At 28.5% G+C, this 22,030-nt stretch overlaps 1 protein-coding gene across 1 annotated transcript in view; it reads left to right on the top strand.

The window, feature by feature from the left end:
• Nipped-B (Nipped-B cohesin loading factor) overlaps positions 1 to 22,030 on the top strand; it is a 90,686-nt gene that overhangs the window by 54,287 nt on the left and 14,369 nt on the right. Inside the window, 1 exon segment of the mRNA XM_067281760.1 lies at positions 4,510 to 4,643. The gene's annotated coding sequence lies outside the window, so the exon portion shown is untranslated.

The raw sequence follows: 22,030 nt of genomic DNA, 5'->3' as shown, positions 1-22,030 counted from the left end.
ATATCCAATTACTTTTTTACTGGATTCTTATTTTGTAATGTGCTGCAGTGTTTTGCAGATATATAATTGTCCTATCTTCTTTGTATTTTTTTATTTCTTTTTCACTTCTATAATTTGTTTTATAGCCACTAACATTACATTTAGGCATTTTAAAAATTTTATATATTCTGTAAAACAGTATATATCTGATAATTATTACTTCATTATTAAATTTACCTTTGAATATATGGTACACATATATACATTAAAATAATTAATTTTACTTACTTTTAATAAGTTTTAAACAAAATATTTAAAAATTTCTAAAACTAGTAAAATTAAATATCCAAAAGAAATAGAAAATGACTACAGTAGAGACTCGTTAATCGGAACCCCGGTAATCGGAACGATTTTCAGTCGGACTGTGTCATGCTGAATCGAACGTTTTTGATACTAAATTTACTTCTAAAGTATAATTTTCATGTTTTTATATTCTTCAATATATTTATTTTGTTTGTACAAAATGCAGAAATAATTTTTAACGATACGATAGCCTTGATTATTATTATAAAAATTTTCGTTAGGCTTAAAATTGACGAAAATTTAACACGAAGCGACACGCAACGGAGAAAAATTTGAACATCGAACAGGTTAATATATTTATTCGATACATAATAGGTAATCGGAACAAATCACTAATCTGAACAACCCCAGTCCCAATTGATTCCGATTTTTGGTTCTCTACTGTATTATTAGTTGATTTCGATTAAAAAAGATCAAAACAAAATACAATCAAGTCGTTAACATTTAGGCCTAACTACAAACATTACTAATCATAAATTTGAAAAGATACTCACTAAGATATTACATAATGTTATAATCTTATATGAGAAGTAAAAGAATGGATTTTCTAAAACAAAGCTGCTGAAAAAACTTCAGTTACTTCTTTTAACTGAAATTATCCTTTTGAAATTCAAATGTACAACACGTAGCGAAAAACACAAGATAAGACTCTACATGGAACTATCTTGTTCACATGACTAAAACACACTTTGGCCTGTCTTTGTTGTTGGCCTTGCAACAGAGAGTGAGTGAGTTTTCAGAGTTTAAGGAGTTAAAACTACAAAAATATTTCAAAATGTGTTTTAATTACTGTTCTTAGAATTTTCTATAATTTGCTGATTTCTATAATTAGTCAGTCCCAAATGTGTCAAATTATCGAGTTTCTACTGTATCATATATTTTTTAAAATTTTGTTTATATTATTAATCTTTATAATTTCTTATTGTTTGAAGTTCTATATTACAACAATTAAATTTTTCATTAATTATTACATAGAATAAGAATACTTTCCTTAAATGAAGAAATGGTACAATCTGAAATGTATCTGGCATCATGAAAGATATTCATATATCAGTAAATGTTTATTTTGAGATGACAACTAATAAAGTATTCAAAACTAATACAACATCAATACAACATCTGGATTTATAAGCTTATTATAGTAGAAATAAAATTTTAAGACTAACTAGAATTTATCAGATGGTTAATATTTTATTCCTTCCAAATTAAGCAAATACAGTGTCAGCTTGCATACAAGTGGTCCATTTTCTTCTTCAAAATTATTATTAGAAAAACTCAGTTTTCTTATATTGGTAATTTTCAGTAATAAAATTTCCAAAGTTTATAATTCCCAAAAGATAACTTTTGTGTATGTTAATAGGATCAATGTACAAGGGTGAATAAATAAGGTCTCCTTTAATAGAATTCTATAACAGAAACAGAACAGGATAGAAACACACGATCACTATCATTTAATAGTCATTATTGCCTGGTTTTATTATAATGACCCTGAAAGTAAAAGACAGTCAATGCATTATTTTCATCCTTATATGATATAGCAGAAAAGTAATGAGATTGGTGTTGTAGAGCACTGTAGTTGTAACTTACCTACAGATTGTCCTGGTTATTTTATCAAATTAATATCCAAACCATCAAGACACACAAGCTAAAGGTAATCTCAGTTCAGAACTTCCAGCATTGCTCTCCAATCATATAAGTACAAACTTTAAAACAGAAAATAAGAGTCTTATGACAGAGCTTATCTTTCTTTCTCAGCTTATCTCAGTTTGGATATGTTGACAGTTCTGGATGACAACCTTTTATGTGGAATATGATTTTGAGAAAAATAGAAATATCACAAGGACTCAGATCAGATTAATAGGGGATCTGAAGAACAACTAGAATTTTTTTTTGGTCAAATATTCAGTGAAATTGAATGCTCTGTGTGATACAGGGCATTATAATGATGCAGCATCTAATTATAAGCTTTGGTCAAATATGAATAATCCTTTTTGGTATTCTAACTCCTCACGGTAATTGAGTTGGCTGATCATTTCTTTTTCACAATATTATCCATTTTCACCAAACATGGTTTTCCCGAGTGAGATTGATCTTCCACATTTTCAGGCCCCTCTGCAAATGCTTTGTGTCATCTAAACATTTATGCCCTGGATAGTGAGTATTATCTGTAGGCCAATTTCACTTTTTCATGTGTTTGTGTTGCATTTTCACCAAGTCTCACACAGAATTTAATTGTATGATGTTATTTTAAGTGTTATTGTTCATTTACATAATGGAACACTTCTACCACCAGGTGGCACTGAAGGTCAAGGTAAAGTGTTTTTTTGGATGGTGTTGGTTGCACTGCTGCAGTGTTGCCACTTAATATGCTGTGTTCAATGTCTCATTATTTTTCTACCATAACTTGTATTTTTCATCTTTTAATGTGGCATATAAAACTCTGGTGCCAAAAAACATGAACTAATGAACCAACCAACTAACTTCCTCCTTTTAGGAAGTGCAAAACAGTTTTCTCTGCTCTCCGTTTAGATGATTATGCTGATGATTTTTAGGGATGAAAGGGTGGTGTTCATATGGAATATTTAGCAAAAGGAAAAACAGTAAATTTAGTGAAGTATTATTGAAACCTTGTAAAACTCAAGTGATGTATTTGTAGAGGAAGATCAGAAAGAACTAGACTTTTTCTTGCACTGTGATAATGCAAAACTGTGCCTCAGTAAGGAAAAAATGATAACACGAATCTGAAGTTACAGATTATACTTTTCTTTCAGAACGGATCTGGGACCACTAGATTTTTGATTGTTCCCAAATGAAAGAAGCTCAAGTTATTGTAGAAAATAGATTGAGGAAAATTCAGAAAGTTTTTTTCATGCACAAAATGTAAAAGTGGATTGAATGTCTGGAAAAGCATCCCCCCTAAGTGGTGATTATTTTGAAAAATGAACATGTGTGGTTAAAATAAATTATTTTTTACTATTACAGTAGAGCGTCGATAAGTGGAACCAATTGGGGACTGGGGTCCTTCCAGTTAATGATTTGTTCCAGTTTCCGACTTTGTAACGAAAAAATACATTAACCTGTCCGATGTTCAAATTTTTCTCCGTTGCGTGTCGCTTCCTGTTGAATTTTTCTCCGTTGCGTGTTGCTTCGTGTTGAATTTTCGTCGATTTTAAGCCTAACGAAAATTTTTATAATAATCATCGAGGCTATCGTATCGTTAAAAATTATTTCTGCATTTTGTACAAACAAAATAAATATATTAAAGAATATAAAAAACATGAAAATTATACTTTAGAAGTAAATTTAGTATCAAAAACATTCGATTCAGCACGACACAGTCCGACTGAAAATCGTTCCACTTTCCGGCCATTCCACTTACCGACGTTCCACTTATCGACGCTCTACTGTATTTAAAACTGTTTACTTCTTTCCAAACTAATTTTATAAAAACACAAATCTTATCGATCAGTGTTTGTTGTAAATCATTTTGACATGAGTGAAAAAAATATTTTATAAACCAATAGGCAATAAAGAATTTATATACATATTTTTTGTTTCTTTTTTGCCTTTAAAATGTACATGTAATAAATATGAATGCACATTTCTATGTACTACATATGGTAAAGTATTTTCGTGTTCTTATGAATGTGCAAATATTCTATCTCATGCACAAATGCTATTGTTTCCAGCACATTACTTAATTATTCATTTGGTCATTTTATATTTGTAATATTGACTTTTATATTTAAAATTTTATTGTATTAGTTTGTGTAATAAAATGTATGTTACATGTCTATGTTATGCATTTTGTAGCCATGTTTTGCTATAAAATAAAATCCTGTATTTTATATTTTTTTTCAAAAATGAATAAAATTTTGAATATAGCTTATGGGAATGGTTTATATTCAGAAAAATAATAATGATTTAAATATTTTTTTATAATTATTTATTGTATATCAAATTTGAACATATAATTTTAACTTAAGATTGGATCTTCTGTACTTAGATTGATATTATATTATCAGATTATTTTTCTTTTAATTATGACATTTTTGGACAAATGTAACCAGTATTTTTATGGCATAATTATTATTTTATTACATATATATATATAATTTAAGATGAAATATAATCAAATTTATTAATTCTCCATTTTAATTTAAATAGACTAGAATGAAAGTGGAAGTTTGAGTTAGAAACAAATGAATTCTATGAAACACAGTAGACTAATAGTGAGATGGTTCAAAAAGATAATCATCTTTTGCAGTTTCTGTGGATATAAATAAATAATAAAAAATAAGGTAAAAATTTAATTATATTTTAAATTGCAAATTTTAATATTTTTAATGATAGACTTTTAAACTTTAAACAGAAACTAAGAACACGAAAAATTATAATTAAAAACATTAAATTTTATGATGAGAAAATCTTTTAAAAAAATTAAAATTTAAAATGAAAATATTTTGTTAGTTGTTCATTATAATAGTAGGAACAAAATCAAATTTAACATTTTGACCTTTTGTTAATAGTAGGATTGCTCATTGTTGTTAAAATATACCGTATTTTACAGACTATAAGACGCACCTTAATTTTCAAACAATTTTTAAAAAGAAAATACCTATAAGACGCTACGGACTATAAGACGCACCTGAATTTTGGAAGCAATTTTTCAAAGAAAAAAGTGCGTCTTATAGTCCGTAAAATATGGTATATAATATAAGATCACTTTACGCATACAAATTGTCATTTGATTAAAATCTCTTTTAGGTGAAAATTTTCTATAATATTCTAGATAGCATATTTACAAACATTACAATGATATCTAAATTTCTAAAATAACAAAAATTATTGTTATTATTATTAATCTGTTGTTAATGTAAGACTTGCTACAGTTGGAACATCCTGCTTATTTATATAAATAAAATATACTTTTTAATTTGTTTAAATTTTTTATAATGAAATTTATCATGTAAATGATGATATAATTATATTCTAATAGGAAATATTGTTTTTAATAAAAATATATTTTAGTGATAAATGTATTATTGTTATATCTTAGAAAAAATGATATTAAATTTTATAACAAATTTAAATCATACTAATAATAATTAAAACACATAGCATGTGTCGATGATTAAATACTTTTTGATGAAAAGAAGTTTATTATTTACTATTATTAATAGAGAAATTATGTAAGTTATTTAATTTAAGTAATTTTAGAAGTAACCTAATTTGAAAATATTAAGTATATTTTATTTATTATCAATCTTTTTTTTTAAGTTAGGTGTTTAGGAATAGACACTGTTACAAAGGAGGTTTATGGGGGTAGTACAAAAAATAGTTAATAGTTTAACAAAATAATTATGATCATATAAATATGATGAGAGTTTAATCGTATGAAACACAATTTAACATTTGGCTAACTTAGATATATATATAAAGAAATTATAAATCTTTTATATTTGTAATTTGTTCAAATTTGCTAGATAGTTCCAGAAATTACTTTTTGAAGTTAATTTAAGGATATTTTGAAGACCATTTAAGATATGAATAAATATTAATGCTTGACATTCCTTAAAAATATGACACATTGAGTATTCCTTGCATTTTCATCTGTAGGAACTGCCTCTTGGTATTTTAATGTGTGTGTTGTTTATATAAATAACATATTTATTCAGATGAATCTGGATTATCAGTCTCTATGGCCTTATGTTTATGTATAGTAGGTAGTACAGATGGAATTCTGTGGCACCATGAATGGAATCTAGAGCTTTTTCATCTTTTAGTATTGAATGAGAAAAAGCTGATATCATTATTGACGTGTAGCCATATTTTTGATCTTGCTTTAAGTCTTCTAAGAGTAAATGTGTTATGCCAAAAGAATTGATTAGATGGAATTTATTTAGACAAGTATTTGATTTTTTGTTATTATTTAAATATAGTTTATTTATTTGTTCTAGAATTTTTGGTATTATTTTTGTCTTCATTGTTACTTATTCTTAAATAGAATCTTATCAACCTTTTTAAGTAGAATAGAAAGAACCAAAATATGTTAACTTTATGTTGTATTGTGTAACCTTTCAATGTAAAATAGTCTTTATAAAAAAATTATTTGAATCCTTTTCTGGTCCATTATATAATTCAATGCCCATTTAATGCTTTATAATAAACTGATGTGTTGATTAATGAATTAAATATTTTTATGTGAATCTTGATATTTGATATTTTCATTGAAGTGTAAAGATTAATTACATTGGTTATAGTTGATATAGTTTATTTGTTGTTTTTTAACTTATCAACTATAATATCTAATTTTTTTTTTATAAGCTAAACAAGGTCAACCATCTCCAGTTGGTTTCTTTGCCTGTACTAACTCTATGATATATTCATCAAATAAGTTTGGTGCTGTTTCTAATGGGACTGTCCTCTATGCTCTGTAATACCAGTTATGTGAGAAATCATATATAATTGTTTAAATTCTTTAGAAAAAAGTTTGTTTTTCAAACTTTGATAGTTTAGTATGTTCAACTGTCTTTTGATACTGTTTGAATGGATAATTTGTTGTATTTGTTTTGAAGTTGGAATCAAATTAGAGTTCTGAAGTGCTAAATATGATTAAAAAATTATTTGTTTTAACCAAGGTATTTTCTTTCAAACAATATGTTAATTTTTACTTTCATATATTATATTGCCTTGAAATTTGATTTGATGACATTTAGCTTTTATGTAATATGGTATTAGATGTTGTCTTGTGATTCTTTAGTTAAATCTGGAGAAACTTGAATATTTTTTAAATTTACAAATTTTTTTACTTGTTTCAACTGTCCAAATTCAAAGTAACAAGGATTTTCTTTACAAGCAGTTAAATAGTGCAAAAATTACCTAAAAAGTTGTATTTTCTCCTTCTTTTCTTCTTCTTTTCTTCCTTCTCTGCCTTTTCTTGGCATTGAGGAAGCTTTAGAGAAAAAACTTAAGCTTTTACTTTTAATTTAATTTTAAACTTAAGCTTTTTCTTGTTCTCAGTGAGATGCTGGCACAACCTCCAAGTTGGTAGGTCAAAGGATACAGGGATTCCCCATAGAGTTATTTTACTTTTATTGCTTAATTTTATGTCATAAGGGTAAATTGCATCAAAACAAATTATTTTTATTCAAAATGTTATTGAGAATAACAAATTTATGCAAATTAAAACATTTTATAATAATTTTACTAATGGTCTATTGAACACATTCAGTCAGCAGCTGTCACATCAAGAGTGCTGACCAAACTGTATAGTAAGTCATTGTCTTAGGTTTGCTGTACTGTGTAAAAACACAGTCTTTAACAAAAAAATAATTGATATCCAAGCAAAAACATCTCAGATATAAAAAAATTGCTCCATGTAAAAAATATGACAATTTAGATGATAGTCAAGTTTTTTTCTTGGGAGTTTTTAACACAGTACAGCTTGATCCTCATGCCTAAATCAAAGGAAGGAAAACTCACTGAGTATGGTGTTAATGATTTTTATATTGCTAGCACTTTCAACTAACTTATGTTCGTCATCATCAAACAAACAGAATTTAAAATTGAATACATATGTTCTAACATGAGTGGAACACATATTATTTAAAATTAAGAATTAAAAACCATTACAAGCATGCTATAAACTTTGATTATGCTTAATGTTATGACATCATGCACATGCATGGATACAGATCCATGTTAATGTTGTGACAGCAGATGTAAATCACTATTTAACCATTTATATAGAGTACAAATCACTGGTTCTCAAACTTATTTCGACCACCGCCCACTTTGAGATTTAAAAAAAAAAAAACTAGTGCCTCCAATAGTGTTACCACTCGTCCGGTTTTCACCCGGACAGTCTGAGAATTGGCTCACTGTCCAGCTGAACTATTAATTTTGTTCAGGAATTTCATAGAAATTCTCGACCTTTTATTTTTTTGCTCATACGTCCGTAAATGTCTTCTATGGATCTAGATTATCTGTTCTTTCTTTTTTAATTTAGATTACATACGTTACTCCTACGCAAGTCCTTAGTCCTTGACTGTAACTGATTTAGAACTGGCATGAATGCAAGTTCATTCATGCTATAATAAGTGTATTTTGCTATAATATAAGTCAACATGTTAGAAATATTCAAGTTGTGACCTTAAATAAAAAATATGTAAAATGTCAGCATTTTATATATAATACGACAAATTCTAATAGAATAGAAAAACAAGGCTCAGGAATACGCTCCTCTTAGATTTTCTTAATGCCCTCTAATTTTCTTTGAGCCTTCTACTGCCCCCCTGAAAGCCTCCAACGCCCACAAGGGGTGTTATCGCCCACTTTGAGAAACGCTGGTATAAATGGTTAAATAGTGGATAGAGTATAAATGGTTAAATAGTGGATAGAGTATAAATGGTTAACTATCTCTCCTCATATGTTGGGCAGCTCAAGTGTGGGAGTGTTGCATGGTTCCAAGGTTGTTATGAGGAGAGATCCCCATATAAAGATGTTTCTGGTCACTACAGCATCTGAGTAGTGTTGCTTGAGCCCATAACGGGTTATAGCTCTGTTCGAGGACCTTTTTGCAAGCCCTGTGGTGCGCTTTCCTTTCACCACGTCATCCTGATGCTCAGCTAGGCAGCTAGCGAGCATTCTTGTTGTGGCCCCAGTGTATCTCATATTTATTTCCTTTGCAGGATTCTCCAACAGTACAGCATAAACCCCTAATTTTTCAAAGATGGAGAATTTATCCCAATCATTGCAGATGAGTCTGCACAAATTCAGTAGTGGAGATAGGGACAGGAGAAAGTTATATTGTCTGAATATGTGGCAAATGCATATGGAAAGGGGTCTGAGATATACGATAATGATGGATGAACTACTGAGGCCTCCTTCTTATTACGTAGTGTTGTGCTTGGAAATAAGAGATTTCCTGATCCTGTTAAGCACATGCATAAACTTAACTCTTGAATAACCAACTGCTTGTACTGCCAAACTAAATTTAATTCAGTGTTTGCAGCACTTGCATTGATGGCAACAAGAAGGCTCTTGTAATGAGGGCAGCAATAGTGGTGTCAACATATTGCAAAGGTTGGAAAGCGCCTGTTGTGATATAAGACACTTTGTTAAATTTATGGTAAACTGAGAATAGTAGCCCTTCAGGGACTTACGTATGTACAAATCCAAGAATGTTATTGTCAAATCAATCTCTTTCTCCCAAGTGAAGTTAATAGAGAGATATATACTAGACATTTCTTGCTTGAAGGTAAGAAACATCTCGTTCATGTCCTCTCACACAATGAAGTTATCATCAACATAACACAAGTACAAATTATTCAATATTTTATAGTATTTTTCAGATAATCCTTTTATATGTGAAAAAGATACATACTGTTTTAATTCTGTGTTTTGTTTAACTTTAAATCTATTTCTTAAATATTTTTCATATCATTTTTGTAACAATTGTAATGGATATCTGTTCAGCAAATATTTTCTGTATATTTCTTTCACTTCTTTTTCTAGATATTCATTAAGGGTTGTTCTTGTAAATACTTCTATTATTTCCATTAAAAACATGTTTTTTTTGATACCTTAGCTGCTCAGAGACTAATTAAAAACCAATTTTTTAATTGAGTTAATTATTTTAATAATTAATAAATTGTGATATCTTGCTTAAAAATCGTGCTAGAATTGATCTGTTTTCTGTTATTTAGGACAAACATATCACTTTTTACAATAGCTAAGTTTAACGTATGATACAATATTCAAAATATTCAAGTAAATATTCAAAAATTATTTTAAATTTGTATCATACATTAAATTTAACTATTTACATTATTTACATACATTAAATTTAACTGTAACTTGAATTCAAGTTATTTATAAAAAAAAAGTAAAAACCCCAATTCATTTCCATAATTTCTAAATGTAGAGGCATTCGTTTTCTTTCAAACAAAACAAACCGCAACTCTCTCTAGCTATCAGGGATCAAAAGTTATTAAAGACATAGAAGTAAAAAGAAGTAATTTTTTAAAATTTTATTATAAATAATAATTTAGGCTATAACTCATTAAATAACAAAGTACCATAAAAAGAGTAAATTTGTCAAAATGTGAACTTTTGAAAATTATACTCAACAGTTTATTTTTATTTATTTCTTGAATTAACTTGTTTACAATACTCAACAGTTTATTTTTATTTATTTCTTGAATTAACTTGTTAATTTCTTTATGCCATGGTATGATTCACGAAGAGTATGTTGCAAAAGAAATGTTTTATTTGAAGCTTTTTTTTTTTTTATATTTTGAAGAAAAATTGATTTTACTATTATTTTATACAAATGTTTTGAAAGAAAGTAAATATTTAAATTTCTGTATTTTTTAATAAGTATAGAATAATCAGGAAAAATTAAATTATTGTTATAAAGATAAATATGTTTTTGATGAAAGAAATAAAATAAAACTTTATTTTTTAGTAATAATTCTAACAAATTTAAATTTGGTAATGAATTTGAAACTCTACTTAACAAGTTAAATACAATAATAATATGTTGTAGTTCTTTGCAACATTTGAATTACAATCAAACCTGTTTTTATGCGGTGGATAGGGATCGCATAAAAAAACGCATGAAACTTCATGAGTGGCTATAAAAAATAGTTTTCGCAACACAATTAAAAAAATATTTTTTTTTATGCGGTCAATAGGGACCGCATAAAAAAAAGTCTCACATAGAAAATAACTCAAAACTGTACGAAATAGAATTTATTGACAACAGATGTCAGCACTTGACTGCATCGTCTCATCTATCGTCTGTTTTACATATTTTTGTCCAGGTGGTGTTTTGTTGACTTAAAAAATAAATTATTTCATTTTTCGCATATTCATGCAATAATATTACTATAATAAGTTCATTTATGCTATAATAAGTTTATTTAGCTATAATAAGTCAATGTGAGACATGACAAATTGCACGAGACTAGTCGCCAACTATACCGCACAAATAAAAAATCGCACAAAAAAAACCCGCACAAATTAAAAATTCGCATTAAAAATCGCACAAAAAAAGACCACATAAAAACAGGTTTGACTGTACATGATTTTTCTTAAAGTAATATGTATATTATTTTAATTGACTGCCATTTAAAGACAAATAGTTAGTTATTACCCCTGTTCTCATTTCAAACACATCAGTTATTTTAATAAAAAAAATAATAATAATAATAAATTTTCTGTCTCCTTGTCATCATTAGGGTTTCTCCAATGGTATTCTGGGATCCCAGTTGTTTTTAACCCTTTAATCCCAAGAAATTCTTCTCATCCTGGAAAATCCTGCAAATTTCTTTAAAATTCACTTTTTTCATATTTTGTGTTAAAGTTGAGGAAATTTTGCAAATAGAAAGTATAATTAACTCATAAACTGTCAGAATACATTTACATTTATTAATTTTAAGCCTGCTTATTAGTTATTTTTAATTTTAGCTTATTATGGCACTTCACATATTGTCAATAATTAATATGTAGTCTATTTGTGACGGGACTCTGAAAATTCTTTACTTGTCAGAACATGTAATATCTGGAATAATTGTGCTTATGCTGTCTTAATTTTTAACCTTGCCCAGTAGTTTCAATAGCTGCATTACGCTAGGTTGTGCAAATTGGATAAGGGTACAAACAAGTACAAAGTATGCAAGTATGAAGTTTTTCTTTATAAACCTGATTATTAAAGCCAAACAAACTGCCAAATTATTGGGCTGTAAGCTTGATGCCGCTATTAAAGCAGTCGAGGTAGACAAATCAAGAATACTAGACGGCAAAAGAAGTACTGTAATGCATCTTGAAAATGAACTAGAAAACTTCTAGGCTACGGGTGAAAAACACATAACATCCATCTTCTCTTAAATGCATTAAAGATGATTCCACTTACATCAATTGAATCGAAAAGGGTATTCTCGGTAACAGGACTTTTCTTTAGTAAAATAAGAATCAAATTGAGTGATTGGAGTATTGATTATCTTTGCTTTTTAAAATCTTATTATAAAAATTTACAATAATATTTTTTATTATGTTTTATTTAAATAACGAAAATTACCTTCTAACCTAGAAGTTTGATGTAAATTTTCAACTTTACTTACAACAAAAATGCCTTTAAATTGTTTCCAACAAACTTTAATAAATTTTTTGTATTTGTGAAAATTTCTATGTAATTCAAAAGTAATTTTTTATACTTATTTTACACAGCATTATTAATATTATTATTTTGGAGGTTGCAGGATGTATTAAGTTACTTAAGAATGAAAAATAATTATATCATTCGATTTTAAGATTTACTATATATCTTAAAAATAATTAATTATATTCTGGAATCTCGGGAAACATCACTTTTTGCCCAGAATCCCTGGGACAAGCAAAAGACTGGGAAATGAGAAACCCTAATCATCATCCTTTACATTGTCAATGTTTTTTGGGTTGATATAACTACTTTTTGGGTCGTTTAATTTTTACTCTTTTCATCCTTCTTACTAAGAGGGCTTTTTTTAGCAAGCTCATTACAGGTTTGGCCAGGTTCCCAATGGAGTTGCTGGGTAGTTGTGATGGACCTGACATATGGAGGAATCACTCCTGAAAAATTTCTGAGATTTTTTTGATCCATCCAGATTGATGAGTCCCCAGAGCGGTATGCTGCCACCTACCAAAAGATTGCTGTTGTTGATTGTTATCATTAGACTTTTTTACATTATCTAATAGTATTCCTAATAAATTTTCAAAATATCAGAATAATACTCAAATGCAAGTGGATGATATAAAACATTAATGATATATTATAAAAATTAAATTAAATTGTTAATTTTATAGTAAGAAAGTGATAAAAAGTTATTGATAATTATTGAAAAGATAAATGAAATAAGTTAATTAAATAATTAACTTGAATGTAATTTAATATGATTTTAACTTGAAAATAATTTTCAAAGTAGTGTTAACATAGTGACCTCTGATGACAACTATATATGGATGACTAGAAAAAAAATGTAGTGAACTTGTGATAAATACAAATTATTTTAGTTGTTTGAAAGCTTGGATTTGGGCAAATATGAATCTGATTAATCTATTAATTTATTACTAATATATGTCCAGTGTTTACAATAATAATGTTGGAAAAGAAAAAGAACAAAAATTTAAATAATTGAAATATTGACTGCACAATCTATTATTATAAATAATACATGATCATTCTTCATTCATTTTCTTTTTGTTTTTTCTGTTTTTCTTTATTGTTGTTATGATTTTCATTTCCTTTTCCATTTTTGCAGTTTGACCTTCTCTTTGAATTTACTATTGTGAATTCTGCATTCTTCTTCAGTATAAACAGGCATTTTTTCATTAGTTTGATAACAAACTGATGAAAAAAATTCATGTTTACATTAACATAAGATTCTATTCCAAATTAAAATGTATTATTTATTTAATAATGAAATATAAAACAAAATATATGTATATATATTTGAAGAATGTACTAATGTTCTTATTAGTATTTAACTCATATTATTTCTGTTAATTTTTCATATTTTTATTTGAATATTTGGTTTTGCTGTAAAAGTATATGTTTTTATTTTTATCAGTAATGATTTTAGACCCAAGGGACTAAGCACTTATCTTGATCCTCATAAATGTGAAGACTACCATTTCCCCCCTCCAAAAATACCTCGATGTAAGCATTTGTGAACCGTTATTTACGATATTTATAATAATTTTTATTTAATCACTTTATTTTAACTTTTTTTTTTTTTTTGCTAATTATGTATTCACTTGAACTTTGTTAAAACCTTAACCTTGTCTTGAACAACAACCAAAGTGTAAGAGGAAATTTGCCTATTTTACCGATCTAGGGACTCCCCCTTTTCCAAATTTTAATATCGACTTAAAATGATTTAAATAAACAATTAAAATAAAACTGTTTATTATCCAACTATCAGAAATCTCACAACATGCCAAGGGAAAAAAAGAAAGAGCAATTAGAGGATTAAATTAATCTGTAAAGGATTGAAAATATAAAAAGGGGAAACATCGTACTTTCTCCCCGCTTTTCTCACGGCACCAAGTGTCGTGGTGAGGCTTAGACTTCTACAATGTTTACTCATTAAATGAAGAACCTAGTCAAAGCAATCAATGAGTAATGATGAGAACTGTCACCAAGCAAAGATGAGTCACACCAATGCAAGGATGACTCTACAAAAGTTCGATGTCATTACCAAATAAACAAACAAAAAAAACCTTCTCATCCACAATGACAACACCGCTAATTGATCTTCACCGATGACGAACTCTCTCTTGCTAAAAATGTTTTAACGGTAGGGGTCGTATCATTTGACAATTCATAGGGGTTGCTGTGTGTCACCTCGACCCACATTTTAAATATTAATTTATATCTTAACAGTTTAACGTTTTTCAATTTTTTCTTTTATATATTATTTCTTATTCTGTTTAGTAATTAAATAAACATATATGTTAACTTTGTAAGCCTTAGTTAATTATTTATTAACATTTGAATTTACATGTTAAATTTTCGGGGAAATTTTTATAAGTATCTGAAAAATTCTAACTATTTGAAAAAACATGAAACAATTAGTGATGGTAAAAGGTATTTTTATCATAGAAAAGGTATGTAACTTCATGATTTAAAAAAAATTATATTTATTACATTTACATTACATTAAAAATACAAATTTACTCAGAATTCAAGGGTCACTGTGGGTCACCATGACCCAAAAGAGCCATTATGTTTTAATGCATTCTGCAAAACTGAGTAATGGCCATATGTTCCGATAATAAAGAATATAGGAAGCTACTGTGAGTCACATCAGTAAAACAAAATTATTAACGATACAACAAATCATAATATAAGGTGTGTGGGTCAGAATGGAACATGCAACCCATACCAGGTTAAAAGGAGAGCTCCAATCTAAGCAGCCAGAGTGCAGTCAGCCAGTGTAGTTAGTCGAAGCTAGTACAGCTAGTCTAAGCTAGTCTAGTGGAGTCCAGACTAGTCCAGTCTAGTCCAGTCCAGTTCAGACAGTACCAGAGCAGTACAAGCAAGAGAGAAAGAGAACAGACAAGCACCAGACCAGATGGACACCAGAAACCTCTGCAGCCTTGACCGTCAGATCCACTTTACTCACCCCTTCCATCGCTACCAAAATAAGAGGTCAACAGAAGCCATCATTAGCAAACATCACAATAGTAGACCAAGAGAGTGAATGAAACCAGACTTAGAGATGGACCAACTGTCTGAACAGACAAAAGAAGACATCTGGTTTATCTGGTATGTTGTGAGCCGTGTAGTTTGAGTACCCCAGTTAGGTATCCCTTCTCTCATTGCATAAATAGAGATAGGCAAATTTCCAAAAATCAGATTTTGTAATTCTGTTCTAAACTTCCGTTTTTTTTCTGATAATAAATTTTCTTTAATTGGTTATATCCGACTCTGCATTCTTCCTCCTGAGAGGCTCATTCCTGGACTTCAGAGTGACTCTTACCCTCACGCTTTTGTCATTTACTTTGTCTCAATCAGTGGTGTGTCCGGTAAAACACACCTGGTGGCAGGACTCTACCTAAAACGTACATAATAACACATCTTGACAGCCCCCGAACCCCACATAAAGCTAAACAAATAAGAAAAAATCAATGATATTGAAAAAATTTATTTTAGAATTTTTAAGGTAAAAACTTGTTGATTTTGTTATTCATTTCAATGTTATTTAAATTACATATACAGGTATACCTCAGGTTATGTCATTTCAAGTTAATTCATTCTCGATTATACATTGTTTGTCAAAAAAATGTATGGTAAAATAAAAATGAAGTTTAAGTCATTTTATTCGACTTTACCTCTGTCCATCACAAATATTGAAGTCATAATATTACTAGAAAAACATTAAAAGCACATAAAATCATGTTGTTGTGCAATAAATAAGAATAAAAGTATATAAAATCATGTTAAAATACTCAAAATCAGAATTGAATTATCAGAATCAGCTGTTCATGCTGACGATTCACAGCCATACACGTCTGCGATGTAAATAAACAAATTGAATGTAAATATTGGTAAATTTAACATAAATTAGTTTTTTCTACTATTGCAAAATAATTTTAATAACTGTATTTGTTATTTAACCTTACAAAATCATTTTATTCTATAATGTCTTAGAGCAAACCACATTCACAAATAGAATCCATGATGTACTGTAAACATTGCCAAATTGTAAACATGTACAGTACATGTATTCGTAAATTTAGATTACTTTTTTTCTGTACTGTATTAAAAACTAAAATTTATTTGTTTGTAAGCTTAAAATAGATTCTTATCAACCATATATTATTAAAAATGCATTTATAAATAAAATACAGAACTGGGATTGGTTATTGTAGTTTAACCTAGTGACAAGTGAATTTGGAAACAAGCAAATTCGACTTAAGTCTCCTCTCCTGGAACCAATTACCAACGTAAGGTGATGGATACCTGTACATACCAAGTTGTAGAGACAACTGTATTGGTTCTTAAATACAGTAAAACCTGTGTAAAATGGAATGTAATAGTACTGGCTGGAATTTTCCATTTTGCATATTTGTTTAATAACAGTTTTATTAATGTAGAAAAAGAGAAAAAAATGTTACAGAAATGTTTAAAATTTTTTCTTCTCCAATGTAAGTGTTCATGTTCATACTTTATCTTCTCTAGCATAAGTGTTTTATATTTGAAAGATATATTGAAAACACCAAAATGGTAGACAAATAAAAAAGGGTGTGTAAAACCAAGTACTCACAAAATGTATTTTTAATTGTTCTATTCCCAAGAATTCCCGCTTGACAGTCAGCATTTAATTCATTAATTATCATCAAGTTAGACTAACATAAAACTTTTCAGTTTTTGTTTACAAAAACTGAAAAACTTTAAATACAAAGGCTATTTAGAAATTAATCTTTGGTAGGCAGTGAAAAATCAAGAATAAAGACAAACTATTTTTATTATATACAGAAGGTACTAACATACTGTATCTTAGTTACTTCTTGACAAGTTTCTGCTGGAATTCATGCCTCTATTGTAACATACCACCATTTTCTGTATTCCCTCTTCAAAGAAGTTTTCTACCTGTGGGATCAGTTCATTTGATTCAAATTACTGCATCCCTAACACTTTCATTTTTGGGAGCAAATAGAAATTGCTTGATGATCAAACAACTCTCATTAAAACTGTTGGAGTAATGTCTTGTGTGGAGGCATTACTCCAGCATGCTTTGCCTTTTGTTCTGAAAAGATTTCTATGGGCTGAATCACCCTTCAAAGTTTCTTTAGAGCTTCACAGTAAATCTGCAAAGTAATGATTGTTCCAGGCTTCATAAAATCTGTCAGCTACACTCCCTTACATCAAAAATCTAACCATTGTCTCTTTGCTGAATAATGAATTTCTTGGAAGGGTGATTCAAAACAAGAGGTGGGGCTGGTTGTTCTTAGGCATGGTTCTTGTCCACAACAACATTCAGCCATGTACAGCCACATGCATGCACATATGTATTGCTCCAACAGTTTTGATGAGAGTTGTTTGATCACCTGTCTACAGTTCAACCTCACATTAAGTGGGAAATGCAGCAATTTGAATCCAATGAGGAACATTTAGGGATAATCGAATTCTCAGATGGCAAACTTCTTTGATGAAGAAATACATAGAATGGTGCCATGTTATGACAAATGCTTGAATTTCAACAAAACTTATGCTGAGAAGTAGCTAAGATATGTACATACCTTCTGTTATAATAAATATAGTTTGTCTTTATTCTTATTTTTCACTGCCTACTGGAGGTTAATTGCTGAATAGCCTCATATTACACTTTTATCGTTTATAAGAATGTAAATGTTTCATAGAAATTAAGTTTTATTATTTTTCATATCAGTAATATAGTATTTAATTATGGCTAGTACTAAGAATTTTGTGTTAAACAAATGATATCCATAAGGTCTTTCATTTTCTGTTTATAATAATAATTTATAAAGCAGATTGTTCTATTCTGTGATTTATTTTTCATTTAGGCAGGTTTTCCTTGTTTGGAGAGACACTGTTATGGAAAATTATCATGGAGTTATCTAAAAAGTTTAAATATCTTAGAAATCATCCTAAATACAAAATTTTCTTTTCTTAAAGTTTATAATTATATCAGAAATTATTATTGTAATGTTCAAAATAATTAGGCTTACTAAGTTTCATCATAATTTTATTTTCATAAATTGTTTTATCACTATAATAGATTCCATCCATAACATAATATTAGTGTTGCTAAATTCAAAACTGATCATTCTAAGTAAGAATATTGTTTGTAATAACTAGTACTTGATATTCTGATGATTTTTTATATTTTATAATTATATATTTATGCATTTTTTAAACTAGAGTATTTTTCAGTATGAATTGTTTGAGTGTTTTAAATTTGATTTATTCAAATTATTGTTTAAATTTAATTGATTGAAGAGTTTGTAATCTGATGATGATTACTAAAAGTAATCGAAAATTCATTGGTTTTTAAATGAATTGTTGGGATATAAGTTAACTACTCTTATATAATGGACAATATTACTATGAATATTTGCCATAGTAAATGCTTACTGTTATTATAGTAGGGAACCTGTTTGAATCCTGTTTGAAAACATTCCACTAATAAAAAGAAAAAAGGTTTTTGGTTTCCACAATTATCAGTTGGTCTGAATTATTTTACAGATTTGGTGCGAAGATTTTTGGAATATAGTACCTAAATGCTTTACTTGTTTTATTTGAAGTTGCATTATCTGTCATTAAAATATCTAAAAGAGAAAATAAGATGATCTACCAATTGTATTAAATGAAACATCTTAACATTATTTAATTCAAAATTTTACATTTAACAGATTTATTTTATTTAATTTTTATATTTTTTTAGATTTCATTGTCTGGAAGGTTTATATTGTCTCTTTAGAACAAAATAAAATAAAATTTATATATTCAAAATTATTTGTTTCATCTATAGGATATTATCTTTGAAGAAATTTTAACTTGTAATAATAACTGAGAACTGCATACAATATAATATTAAAAACACTCACAAACCAGAAAATCCAGACATTAGAATATTAACTTAAGAAATACTTAATAAAAACGAATGTTTTTAAAAAACTTTTGTCTTATTGAAATTTTGACAATAATTGTTATTGTGCAAGGATGAGTCAATAGGCTAAATGATCCTCACTCTAAAAAGTCCACTTAATTTTGGCAGTACTGATTCCAAAAATATACTTCACTGTAGTTTTTAATATATCTGATACCCTCACATGTTTATTCAAGTAATTTTGAAGAAACAGTGGTCAAACTTTAATCAAAATAAATAAGTTTGTTTGCTAAAAAAAAGTTACACACTTTTGAGGTTATTTTGTCTTTAGCGTTAGATTAGAATAAAAGCTATTTGAATATTTTAGAACATTTTGTTTTAATAAGAATAAGAAATTATGTTGTTATTATTTCCATGATATAAATTTTAAAATTTGAGCAATTTTGTAGAGGCTTCAATTCACCTTTAAAATTGGAATTTGAAACTGAAAAATATTTAATGTTCTGGTTTTATAGCAAAAAGACCAAAAATGAGATTTATTCTTAGAAATACAGGATGGGGCAGAAAGGGTGGACTTTTTTTTTAAAAAAATCACAACATTTGTAATTGTTACTACAAAAGATATTCGTTCGAAGATGTGAGTTTGTATTGAAATAGCATTTTACAGAGTTTAGTGTGGAAAGCAACATCTCCCATGTGGTGTCCATTATCAGTGATGCATTTCTGGAGGTAATTTTGGAAACTTTCATGCAAATAGCTTCCTTCAGTTCTTGCAAAGAATGGACTTATACTCATATACACATTTCCTGGAGGTGTCCTCACAAGAAATAATCGCACATGGATAGGTCATGTGAACGAGGAGGCCAATCAAGTCACCTGACCTGGAAGTGATGCAACCAGGGAAGAGACGATGAATAACATCAATTGATGCTCTAGCTGTGTGGGCCTTCGCCCCATCCTGTTGAAACTATGCATGTCCAATGGGAATACGTTTCCATCATTCACAAGTATGTGGAAATTATTCCCATCAGATGTGTACGACTGAGCGATCGATTCCCTTTTCATATGGCTGTTTCCTCAGTTGTACGCAAACACACTGTGTTCTATTGTCCATAGCTCCATGCCTTCAACTGGAAAGACAATGCTAAGATCTCATTACCTTCACCCTACCTTCCATACATCTGTCACTCCACCTGGTGGTGAGTTGTAGCCATTTAAAAAACATTCTTGCATTAGAGAAGTTTAATTTTGACTTCTGAAAGTAAAATGAAAAAAATGTATGTGTACATTAATTCTAGTTTTAAGATAAACATTAAATAAAAATACTTAATATAGATAAACATTTACATAAAGTGTCTTCAAATCTAGTAAATTCTGACACCACATTGTTAGACTGTTAGAAATAAAATTGCTTTTTCTGGAAGCAAAAATTCATTATACAAGGAACATCTGATCTTATGCCAACTTTGAATTCTAGAAAAAGCAGTTTTATTTCTAATATTTGATAGAATATGTATAAAATAATACAGACAATTTCTATTCATCAGTCCAATACAGATCTTTTTCCTTTCTGTTGTTGATGAAAAAACATGAAATATAATTTTTAAAATCGGTACATGTTTAACTTCTAATAATATGCAGCTATTTCAAACATTTTGTATGTTATCCATGTACGTAATTTAAATATACATATATATATATATAGTTGTAATTGAACTATTATATACAAAAACATAATGATATAATAAAAAATACAGTAGAGCAGGGCTTCTTAAACTATGGGTTGTGACCCCATTTGGGGTCGCTTAGAAAAATCTTGGGGTCGCGAGATTTTAATGCAAAAATATTGAAAATAATTTGTGAGAGTTTGAAAATGGCAGGCTTTGTGTCATAGGTTTCGTGAGTTGAGCTTTGTGTCAAACATTGCACCAAGATTTAGTTTGTTATGCAGTAAAAAGCAAGCACATCCATCTCATTAAAAAACAATTTTTTTTAAATTTTTGTATACTTAACCATTTAACGGCTGCACCCGAATATATTCGAACGAACTAAGACGGTCAAAATGCCCAGGCTCGAATATATACCGGCAACGATATATTTTGCCCAATATTCTCTTTTTATTTATGTTATTGCAAAAAATGCAGTTTTGATGAAAAATAGGTATATAACAGGGGTGGGAAAGCAAGAGTTCAGTGGGAGCTGAAATGTAGGTTTTGCAAAATGCATGGGAACCGCAGTTCTGTACTGTCATGGCGGATAGTATGGTAAGGCGCGCGATTGTATTATGTAATATAAATATAATATAAAACAAATATTGAATTTTTTTAACAGACATATTTTCACAAAATTATAAAAATAAAATTGTAAAAACAATAATAAAAAACAAAAATTAACACTTTCAGCAAGAGCCACATGTAACTCAAAAAGAGCTGCATTTGCCCATGTCTGGTATATAATTTTTGTAACTATAATAAATACAATTTTACAACTTTTTGTGCAATTTTTAATTTTATATTTTTGTATGTCTTTAAACAAATTCTAAAACTATATAATCATCACAAAATATT

The sequence above is a fragment of the Centruroides vittatus genome, unplaced genomic scaffold, assembly GCF_030686945.1.
Source record: "Centruroides vittatus isolate TY-2023 unplaced genomic scaffold, ASM3068694v2 contig_926, whole genome shotgun sequence".
Taxonomy (NCBI): Eukaryota; Metazoa; Arthropoda; class Arachnida; order Scorpiones; family Buthidae; genus Centruroides; species Centruroides vittatus.
Note: the sequence above shows the minus strand (reverse complement) of the source record. Positions and strands in the feature narration are given on the sequence as shown.